The sequence below is a fragment of the Hemiscyllium ocellatum genome, unplaced genomic scaffold (genome assembly GCF_020745735.1).
Source record: "Hemiscyllium ocellatum isolate sHemOce1 unplaced genomic scaffold, sHemOce1.pat.X.cur. scaffold_301_pat_ctg1, whole genome shotgun sequence".
Taxonomy (NCBI): Eukaryota; Metazoa; Chordata; class Chondrichthyes; order Orectolobiformes; family Hemiscylliidae; genus Hemiscyllium; species Hemiscyllium ocellatum.
The window spans coordinates 338,508-350,441 of record NW_026868283.1 but is presented as its reverse complement, the minus strand read 5'-3'; positions in this window follow the sequence as shown (position 1 = coordinate 350,441).

The following is an 11,934-nucleotide window of genomic DNA, read 5'->3' as shown; positions in this document are numbered from 1 at the left end:
TGGTGTGCCACAAAGATCTGTTTTGGCACCACTGCTGTTGGTCATTTTTATAAATGGCTTAGACGCATGCCTAGGTGGATGGATTAGTAAATTTGCCGAAGACACTAAAGTCGGTGGAGTAGTGGACAGTGTGGAAGAATGTTACAGGTTGCAGGGGGATTTGGATAAATTCCAAAATTGGGCTGAGTGGTGGCAAATGGAGCTCAATGCAGTTAAATGAGAGGTGATGGACTTTGAGAAGAATAACAGAAAGGCAGAGTACTGGGTCAATGGAAAGATTCTCGGTAGCGTGGATTTGCAGAAGGATGTTGGAGTCCATGTACATAGATGCCTGAAAGTTGCCACCCGTGTGGATACTACTGTTCAGAAGGCATACGGCGTGTTAGGTTTCATTCGTAGAGGAATTGAGTTCCGGAGCCACAATATCATGCTGCAACTACACAAAACGCTGGTGCAGCCATACTTGGAATATTGTGTGCAGTTCTGGTGCCCATATTTCGGGAAGGAGGTGGAAGAATTGGAAAAGGTGCAGAGGAGATTAACCAAGTTGATTCCTAGTCTGGAGGGAAGGTCTTATGAAGCAAGGCTGAGAGATTTGAACCTGTTCTCCTTGGCAAGAAGGCGGCTAAGAGGGTATTTGATAGAGACATATAAGATGATCAGAGCTTAGATAGGGTAGACAGTGGAAGTCTTTTTCTAGGATGATGACGTCAGTGTGCATGAGGGGGCAAAACTACAAATGAGTAGTGATAGATTCAAGACAGAGGCCAGAGGCAGGTTCTTTACTCAGAGTGGTAAGGGCGTGGAATGTACTATCTGCTAATGTAGATAACTCGGCCACATCAGTAAGATTAAAACAATCCTCAGATAAACAAATGGGTGATTTAGGCGAGTGTAGGGGGACGAGCTGAGAACAGTTCACAAGTCAGCGCGACATCAAGGACTGATGGGCCTGTTCTGCTCTATATTGTTCTTTGATTATTGTGCTACAAGATATTTCTGCTGTCTAAAACAGAGTGACAGATCTTGTATTGTGGGCGTACGAAATGTCACTGATCTCTACCAAACATGTACGAGGTAGAGTCAGGGCAAGATTAAGATACTGCAACTGGAGTGGAACAGGTAACTCCATACAAAACCCTGCTCCTTCTCACCTATTTTCACCTCCAAAACCGAGGGAGTTCCAGAAAAAACACCTCTTTATCCTACCACAACACTTTGCCCTACAATGGTGGTACCTGGCTGTGCACAATTAGAGTGGAACAGTCTGCACTGGGAGCCATTAGGGCCCTGAAACACTTGGTAAAGACTAAAATCATCTGAGCATTGAGAGCCCCACCGAATTGTATGCAGTTTCTATTGTTTTTACTCTGTTTCTGACTTCCCTTGTTTTTTTCCGAATGAACCTGTTCAAAGTTATTTGAGACATCTGCACTAGCTGTGAATTGAACCCAAGCCTCCTGCTCCAAGATTCGGGATATTTTCATCGACTCTAGCTTCCCTTGTCCCTGAATATTTCGGGTGCTTAGCTGCTGAGTCACGCCCGAATCAACTCTGCAAATGGGAGGGAGGGGCAGAACTGGAGGACCAAGCAGCTGCCGGTCCTCCAACCAGAGTGAGTGAGGGGCGGGGCCAAAGCATTGTCGGGAGCGAACGCTTCAGGATTGGTCAGAAAGCAAACTGTTTTGCAGATTGATCGTCCTCACTACATAGTAGAGTATTAAACCTCTCTCATAAATCAATGTGAGATTTTAAGAAATAGTTGAGTAGTAATCTGATAACGTACATATTTCCAATCGATTTACACAAATCGAGTAAGAAACTTCATATCAAACTCCCAGAACGACTGGGAATTTAAACACCTGGCCGGTATGGTTAAGTTGGACTGAACAACCTACTTGCAGGCTAGATATCTGTACATCTCTAACTCGACAGAACAATTGTTAATGACAAACATTTCTCCCATGATTCCGTGCAGATATGAATATTCTCTATAAACTCACCGATAACCTCAGACGCACGCGCAGTTTGGTTCCTATGTGGCACATGCGCAGTGTCACACTGATCAGGACAGGGAGAGAGAGACATGGAGCTGCTTTCTCCGGCAACGGCTGCGATCGGCTTCAGAGAGCGGCGCTCAGAGCCGGTGTGTGGGAGCCTCGCTGGGAGAAAGGAGCGGAGAGAATTCACAAGTCCCCGATAATGTTAAAAAAAACCGAAAAAGCCCCTCCAGGCCCGGGGAAGGAGGTGGCGGTCTCTGATCAGGGAAGCGGCCCAGGGTCACAGCCGCCATTTGTTTGAGGGAAGAGGGAGCGCGGGCCTGAGGGCCGCCATCTTGAGAAGGTCAAGGTGCAGGAGGGCTAAGCTATCGGGGTCTGTAGAACAATCAGAGGAAAGGGAAGACCCATTGTCATTGATTAATTCCATGAACACAGCGTCACTGGGCGGTCCCGCAGGAATATCCTCTCTCAGTCCTGCTGTGATGTTTCGCCCAATCAGAACCAGCAGCTCTCCTCCTCTCTCAGCTCCCCTTCTGTCCTTCCTGCAGCATCTGTCCCCTGGGGCATTTAGCTGCCTGTCCTGTCCCTCCCTCCGCTGTTGTTCTGTAATCCCTGTGATATCCCAGTCCCATCTTAGATTACTTCACTAAAGACAGGAATGTACCCGAGGGATTTTTCTTAACATCAGCAATTGTTTAATACTCACTTACTTGTTTTTAATTATATCTTTTTTGAAGTATTTAATTCACATTCAATCATTTGCAATGGTGGGATTTGAACCTGTGTCCAGAGAACATTTGCTGAGTTTCTGGATAAATTGCCTCACATAATGCCACTAGGCCATCACTTCACCTGTTCACAGGTTGCACATCCCAGTGCAACACGAATCGAAACCCTATCTTTTTGCACAATTGTTTGATCCTGAACCCTGGTGATATCACTCAGTATCCCTCCATGTGGGGTCCCTCACCGTGTGGGTCTAATTACTGCCTCTATCAACGTCTCTTACTCTTGCAGCTACTCTAGCTCCTGAGCCAACAAAATTTTCCAAGCCAGAGAGATGAGGCAGTGCAGGCACGGAATGGAGACTGGGATTTTCCACATCTCTGTGGGCTCAGTGCCATTCTACATGTGTAACCCTCACAAATATCAGTCTAATTTCCCATTCTGACTATTTGTGTGTCTTCTACAGATACTCAGGGAGTTCGTGACTCAAGAGACTTGCCAACTGCTGGTTGGGAAGATGATTGGTCAGCCAGAGAGACAAAGGTCAGGGAGGTCGGGAGCCTTCAATAAATCCTGCAGTGAGGTAAGATCATTCACAGTGCACAGAGCAAAGAGCAGTGAGAGGGCTCCAAACATCAGCGAACTGGGCATGACACAGATATAGTGCTGGAGGGGGAGCACAGTACAGACTCCCCTCAGGCTCAATCACCACCCCTACTTTAAGTTTTATTGTACTGAGACAGCATCTGGAGTTCCCAGTGTTCAATCCAGACGTGTGCTGTCTTGGTGAGCACCAGGACAACAGAGGGGAATGCAGGCCTGCAAATAGATGGTGGGAATGCTGCCTGGGATCTTTCTATTCCCTAATCCCGCTCCAACACTGTATCTATGTATCGTCTTGTGGATCAGTGTCTTCAATCATTCTAACACCTATAACAGTTCCTATCTCTGTCATGTCCTCTCCTCTCACGAATTTCTTGACATAATTGAAATGTCCAGTCCAGATCCCATCCACGTCGCTGTAACTTGCGTCAGTTTCTACAACATGCCTTGTCTCGATAGTCTCCTCCTCCAACAACCGAAGACATTGGGTCTGTTTCTGTGCTGCATGATTCTTTGTTCGAGGTTTCCTAAACGGAATGAGTTGGCCCATTTCCCTTCAAACCTTCCCCTCTCCATGTACCTGCCCAAGTGTCTTTTCCATGTTATAATTGTACTTATTTTTACCATTTTCTCTGGCAGTCCATTCCGTCTATGCACCATTCTCTGTGGAAAATATTGCCTCTCAGCTCCCTCTTTAAATTCTTGCTCTCTCACATCACGTTTATGCCTCTAGCTTTGGACGCACCTACCCTTGGCAATTCACGTTAGTTAGGCCCTACATTGTTTCATAAACCTTCACAAGGTCAACCTGTAGCCTTATTGATGACGGTGTTACTAATATCTCCAACTCATGTACTCAATGCGCTGGACAATGAGGGCAAGTGTGCCAAATGCTGCTTTCCCCACCCTGTCCACCTGTGATGTCACTTCCAAGAAACAATGTAATTGCACCCCTTGGTCTCTCTCTGTTCGACAACACTGTCTCGGGCCCGAACATTAACTGTGTTAGTCCTCCCTGGTTTGTCTGAACTAAATCCAACACCTGAATTAAACTCCAACTTTCATTCCTTGGCCCACTGGCCCAGTTGATTAACATCCCCTTCGATATCTATAGCCCCTGCCCACTCTTCCACTAATCTTGGTATCCAGAGACTCCTATATTTTCACTCAAATTGTGTATGTAAATGGTGCACAACAGTGGTCCCAGCACCAATCCTTACAGCACACTACTGGTCAGAGGCCTCCAATCTGAACAACAACCCTCTGTCTCCCACTGTCATCCCATTGTGTATCCAGTTAGCTAGCTCACCCTGATCCCTTGTCACCTACTCTTACTAACCAATGTATCATGCTACACCCTGACCAAGGGTTTGCTGAAGCCAGAAACAACGTCTGTTGCTCTGCCGTGATCTATCTTTTTGGTCACATCTTGAACAAACTCAAGTCAAGTTTGTGAGACATGTTTTCCCACGCACAAAGCCATGCTGGCTGTTCGTAATCAGTCTATAGCTTTCCAAATGCATGTAATTCCTACCTCTCAGAATGACCTCCAACAACTGACCCACCCTGATGTCTGGTCATCAGTCTGTAGTTCCCTGGCTTCCTCTTGCAGCCTTTCTTAATTAATGACACAACATTATAATCATAGTCAGAGAGTCATACCACATTGTTCGGTTAATGCTAACCATACTCTAAAACTGATCTTGTCCTACCTGCCTGTTCTTTGATCATATCCCTTCAAACCTTTCCTATTCCTATCCTGATTCTAATGTCTTTTGAACATTGTAATTTTCCGCACATTCACCCCAACATTGGGAAGTTCATTCCACACGCATCCCATCCTTTGTGTAACAATGTGACCCTCGTGTCTTTTTTTTTAAATGTCTCTCCTCTAAACTTAAGAATGTCGTGCCTTGTCTTGAAACTCCCCTGACCATGGGAAAAGACAACTCCCATTAACTCTATCTATTCCCCTCATTATTTTATAAACTTCTATGAGGTCATCTGTCAACATTCAGGTTTCAATGAAAAAATACCAACCTATCCAGCCTTTCTTTATAACTGAAAACTTCCATAACCAGCCACATCCCAGTAAATCTCCTCTGAACCCTCTCCAGCTTAATAGTATCCTTCCTCTAACTGGGCGACCAGAGTTGGACACAGCATTCCAGAAGAGGATCACCAATGGTCTGTATAATCTCAATGCGACTTCCCAACTCCTAAATCCAAAGGACAGAGCAATGAAAGCAAGTGTGGCAAGCACCTTTTTAACCGTCCTATCTCTCCATGTTGCAAACTTCAAAGAAATATGTACCTGTACCTCGATGTCCCTCTGTTCTACAACACTACCGAAGGTCCTCCCATTAATTGTATAAGGCCTGCCCGTGTTTGGTGCACCAAATACATTACCTCACATTTATTCAGATTGAACTCCATCGACAGTTTTCCAGCTGTTCACACATTTCATCAGGATGCCTTTTGTAATCTCAGAAAACCTGCTTCACTGTCCACAATTCCACCTTCCAGTCTACCTGCCTATCACACATGGTACAAATATCTCTGCTAGGGGTCCTACAATGTCTTCACCAGCTTCCCACAATGTCCTGAGCTACATTTTATCACTTCCTGGGGATTTATTTACCTTTGTTTTAAAACTTCCAGCACCTCCTCTTCGATAATGTGGACTCATTTCAAGACATTGGCTCATAGATATGTACAGCATGGAAACAGATCCTTTGGACCAATTCCAGCATGACTTATCTAGTCACATTTGCCAGAACTTTGCCAATATCCCTCTAAACCCTTCCTACTCATACACCCATCCACATGCCTTTTAAATGTATTTCTATCAGCCTTCACTATTTCCTCGGGCAGCTTATTCCATACACTCTGCAGGAACCAGTTGTCCTTTAGGTCCCTTTGAAACGTACCCCTTGCATTTTAAAGCTATTCCCTGTTGGTTTAGAATCCTCCAGCCCTTGGGAAAAGACCTTGTCGATTGACCCTGTCGCTGACCATCATGATTTTAAACACCTTTATCAGGTAACTCCTCAGCCTCCCATGTTCAAGTGAAAACAGCCCCAGCTTATTCAGGCTTTTCCCTGAAGCACAAACCCTCCAACCCTGGAAACATCCTTGTTCATTTCTTCTGAACCCTTTCATGTTCCATAACATCCTTCCAGTGGCATTGAGACCAGAATTGCACACAGTGTTCCAATAATAGTCAGGACAAACACTGTTTAGTTCCCTGAGCGCCCCAGTCTTTATCCACAGTAAGTTCCAAAGTGAAATATTTGTTTTGGATCTTGTAATTCCACACATGGTTGGCTTCATTGATCATTAAGGATACCGGTTTTATCCCTTGCTCTTCTTTTGCTCTTAGTACACTTGTAGAATCTCTTTCAGTTCTCCTTAACTTTCTCCGCCAAAGCTATCTCATGCTCCCTTTTTGCATTCCTGATTTCCATCCTAAGTGTATTTCTATAGCCCCGATGCTCCTGAAGGGATTCCCTTGAGTCAGCCAGTTATAGCTGACATGTGCCCCCTTTTTTCTTGACCAGAGCCTCTCAACTCAGCCAGTGTTTCCTAATTCTGTCAGCATCGAGCTGCACACTAACAGGAACATGCTGGTGCTGAATGGTCCTTTTATCTTGGTTTTTAGATGTTCCTCCTTGCCAGACTTCCCTTTACCTGCAAATAGCCTCCCCAGATCTACATTAAAAATTCCTGTCTAATACTGTCTTGCTCCATTGTATAACTTGAACTTGTGGACCAGGCCTGTCCTCTTCCATCACAATTTTCCAAAGCAATGACTGGGAGTTTCTGGAACAGGCTTAACAAATTCCTCCCATCCAAATGCTTAACACTGCGGCAGTCCCAGTCCAGGTCTGGAAAGGTTAAAATCTCCGACTGCTACAAACCTAATATTCGAACAGATATCTGAGATCTCCTGACATATTTGCTCCTTCATCTCACATTGCCTATTGCTGTAGTATGACCGTAGCAAACTGATGAGCAATTTCTATTTCTCAGTTCCACAAATATCGCTTAACTGGGCGATCCTGCATGAATACTCCCTCTAGGTACTGCTGGGATTTTTTCTCCCAATCAAAACCACCAGCTCTCCCCCTGTTTTGCGTCCTGTTCTATCCTTCCTGCAGCACCTGTCCCCTGGAAAATTGACCTGCTGGTCCTGTCGCTCCCTCAGCTGTGTTTCTGTAATAACTACAACATCCCAGTTCCATGTTCCCATCCATGCTCTGGGTTCATCTGCCTTATCTGTCCGGCCCTTTGCATTGAAATAAATGCAGTTTAATTCATCAATTTTCCCTCATTGTCTGCTATGTTCTTGCCTGCCTTGTCTATTTATATTGCTCTCTTCAACATCTGTACCAACCTCAAATTTCTTTCTGGCCTTACGATTGTTTGGGGTCCCACACACCTGCCAGATGAGTTTAAATCCTCTCGAGCAGCTCCAGCAACTCTCCCCACCAGGATATGGGTCCCCCTCCTGCTCCCAGTTCAGGTGTCTTCCCCACCCTGTCTGCTTGTGCTGACACCTACAGACATCCAGAGATTTGTCCACCAAGGTCCTGCCCTGACCCCCCACCACACTCCCCCCTCCCTTCCCCTCCTCTCGCCCTCCTACCCTTACCCTCTGTTGCACTCCCCTCCCGACCCCTCACCCTCCCCTACCCTTTCTCACCCGCATTGCACAAACCTCACCTCCCCTCTCTCGCCCTCCCCTCTCGCGTCCTCCCCTCCCCTCTCTCGCCCTCCTGGCCCTCCCCTCCCCTCCGATCTCTCACCCTCCCCTTCCCGCTCTCGCACTCCCGGCTTTCCACTCACCTCCCCTCTCTCGCCCTCCTGGTCCTCACCACCCTTCCCATCTCTCGCCCTCTCTCGCTCACCCGGCCCTCCCCTCCCCTCTCTCGCACTCCGCTTCCCTCCCCTCTCTCGCCCTCCCCTTCCCTCCCCTCTCTCACCCTCCCCTCCCCTCCCCTCGCCGTCCCCTCCCCTACCCTCTCTCGCCCTCCCGTCTCTCGCCCTCCCCTCCCCACTCTCGCCCTTTCCGCCCTTCCCTCTCCTCTCTCGCCCTTCCCTACCCTCTCTGGCCCTCCCGGCCTCTCTCTCCCCCTCCCCTCCCCTCCGCTCTCTCGCCCTCCCCTTCCGTCCACTCTCTCGCACTCCCCTCCCCTCCCCTCACCCTTCCTCCCCTCCTCTCACCCTCCCCTTCCGTTCACTCTCTCGCCCTCCCCTCCCTTCCCCTCTCTTGCCCTCCCCTACCCTCCCTCGACCTCCCCAGCCCTCCCCTCCCCTCTATTGCCCTCCCCTACCCTCCCTCGACCTCCCCTCCCCTCCCCTCTCTCGCCATCCCTCTCCTTCCCTCCCCTCTATCTCCCTCTCCCCCTCCCGGCCCTCCCTCACCACCTATCTGTCGCTCTCCCGGCCCTCCCCCTCCCCTCTCTCGCCCTCGTCGCCCTCCCAGCCCTCCCCTGCCCTTCCCTTTCTCACCCTCCCGGCCCTCCCTTCCCCTCCTCTCTCTAGCCCTCCTGGACATTCCCTCTCTCGCCATCCTGGCCCTCCCCTCCCCAACCTTCTCTCGCCCTCCCGGCCATCACCTCCTCTCCCCTCTCTCGCCCTCCCGCCCCCCGCCTCTCTCGCCCTCCCCTCTCTCTCGCCATCCCCTCTCTCTCACCCTCCCCTCTCTCGCCCTCCCCTCACTCACCCACCCGGCCCTCCCCTCCTCTCCCCTCTCTCGCCCACCCCTCCCCTCACTCACCCTCCCAGTCCTCACCTCCTCTCCCCTCTCTGCCCTCCTGGCTCCCCCCTCCCCTCCACTCTCCTCCCTCTCTCTCGCCCTCCCCTCCCCTCTCTCGCCCTCACGGCCCACGCCACAACTCCCCTCTCTTACCCTCCCGGACCACCCCTCTCTCGCCCTCTGGCCCTCGCCTCCCCCCCCATCTCATCCTCCCGGCCCTCCCCTCGCCGTCCTGGCCCTCCCCTCCCCTCTCTCACCCTCCCGCCCCTCCCCTCTCTTGCCCTCCCGGCCCTCCCCTCCTCTACCCTCTCTCGCCATCCCAAGACTCCCCTCCCTCACCCCCGGCCCTCCCCACGCCTCCCCTCTCTCACACTCCCCTCCCCTCGCTCGCCCTCCCCTTCCCTCTCTCGCCATCCCGGCCCTCCCCTCCCCTCCCCTCTCGCGCCCTCCCCTCTCGCGGCCTCCCAGCCCTCCCCTCCCTCTCCCCCAGCCCTCCCCTCCCCTCTCGCGCCCTCCCCTCCCCACTCTCGCCCTCCTGGCCCACCCCACCCCTCCCCTCCCTTACCCTCCTGGACCTCCCCTCTCTCACCATCCTGGCCCTCCCCTCCTCTCCCCTCTCCCGCCCTCCCCTTCCCACTCTCGCCATCCCAGCCCTCTCCTCCCCTCTCTCGCCCTCCCATCCCCTCTCTCGCCCTCCCGGCCTCCTCTCCTCTCCCCTCTCTTGCCACCCCACCCCTCCCCTCCCTTACCCTCCTGGACCTCCCATCTCTCACCATCCTGGCCCTCCCCTCCCCTCCACTCTCTCGCCCTCCCGGCCATCCCTCTCTCGCCCTCCTGGCCTTCCCCTCCCCTCCCCACCCCGCCCCATCCCTCTATCACCCGCCCTCCCCTCTATCCCCCGCCCCTCCCAACCACTCTCTCGCACTCCCGGCCCTCACCTCCTCTCGCCCTTCCCTCTCTCGCCCTCCCCTCTCTCGCGCTCCCCTCTCTCGCCTCCCCTCCCCTCACTCACACTCCCGGCCCTCACCTCCTCTCCCCTCTCTCACCCTCCCGGCTCCCGCCTCCCCTCCCCTCCCCTCTCTCGATATTTCGATCCCCTCTCTCGCCCTAACGGCCCTCCCCGCCCTCGCCCCCCGCCCTCCCCTCCCCTCCCTCTCTCTCGCCCTCACCTCCCCTCTCTCGTCCTCCCCTCCCCTCTCTCGCCCTCAGGGCACACCCCAACACTCCCCTCTCTTACCCTCCCGGCCCTCCCCTCTCTCGCCCTACTGGCCCTCCCCTCTCTCGCCCGCCCGCCCCTCCCCTCTCGTGCCCTCCCGGCCCTCCCCTCCTCTCCCCTCTCTCTCCCTCCCGGCACTCTCCTCCCGTCCCCTCTCTCGCCCTCCCCTCCCCACTCTCGCCATCCCAGCCCTCTCCTCCCCTCTCTTTGCCTCCCATCCCCTCTCTCACCCTCCTGGCCCTCTCCTCCTCTCCCCTCTCTCGCCCTCCCGCCACACCCCTCCTCTCCTCTCTCTCGCCCTCCCAGCCCTCCCCTCCTCTCCCCTCTCTTGCCCTCCCGGCACTCACCTCCCCTCCTCTCTCTCGCTCTCCCCTCCCCACTCTCGCCCTCCCAGCCCTCTCCTCCCCTCTCTCGCCCTCCAATCCCCCCTCTCGCCCTTCCTTCCCCTCTCTCGCCCTCCCATCTCCTCTCTCGACCTCCCAGCCCTCCACTCTCTCGCCCTCCTGGCCCTCCCCACCTCTCTCTCACCCTCCCCTCCCCAATCTCGCCCTCCCCGCCCTTCATTCCCCTCTCTCGCCCTTCCCTCCCCCTCTCGCCCTCCCCGCCCTCCCGGCCCTCCCCTCCCCTCCGCTCTCTCGCCCTCCCCTCTGCTCTATAGCCCTCCCTCCCCTCCGCTCTCGCACCCTCCCCTCCTCTCCGCTCTCTCGCCCTCCCCTTCCCTCCACTCTCTCGCCCTCCTCTCCCATCTCTCGCCCTCCCCTCCCCTCCGCTCACCCTTCCCTCCCATCCTCTCTCACTCACCTTCCATCCCCTCTCTCGCCCTCCCCTCCCCTCCCCTCTCTCGCCCTCCCAGCCCACCCGGCCCTCTCCTCCAATCTCTCACCCTCCCGACCATCCCCTCCCCCCTCTCGGCATCCCGGTCCTCCCCTCCCCTCTCACCCCGCTCTCGCCCTCCCGGCCCTCCCCTCCCCTCTCTCGCCCTCCTGGCCCTCCCCTGCTCTCGCCCTCCCAGCACTCCCCTCCCCTCTCTCGCCCTGCCGGCCCTCCCCTCCCCTCACTCACCCTCCCGGCCATCCCATCCTCTCCCCTCTCTCGTCCTCCCGGCTTTCCCCTCCCCTCCCCTCTCTCCCTCTTTCGATCCCCTCTCTCCCCCTCCCGGCCCTCCCATCCCCTCTCACGCCCTTGGCCCTCCCCTCCCCTCTCTCGCTCTCCCCTCCCCACTCTCGCCTTCCCGGCCCTCACCTCCCCTCTCTCTCCCTCCCCTCCCCTCTCTCGCCCTCACGAACCTCCCCTCCCCTCCACTCTCTCGCCTCCCCTCCCCTCTCTCGCCCTCCGGGCCTGCCCCACCCCTCCCCTCGCTCGCTCTCCCGGCCCTTCCCTCCCCTCTTTCGCCCTCCCGGGCCTCCCCTCCCCTCTCTCGCCCTCCCCTTCCCTCCCCTCTCTCGCCCTCCCCTTGCCCTCCCCTCCTCTGGCCATCCCTTTCCTCCTCGCTTTCGCCCTCCCCTCCCCTCCTCTCTCTCGCCCTCCTGGCCTTCCCCTCCCTTTCCCTCTCTAGCCCTCTCCTCCCCTCTCTCGACCTTCTCTCCCTTCCCCTCACCCTCCCCTCCATTTCCCTCTCTCGTTCTCCT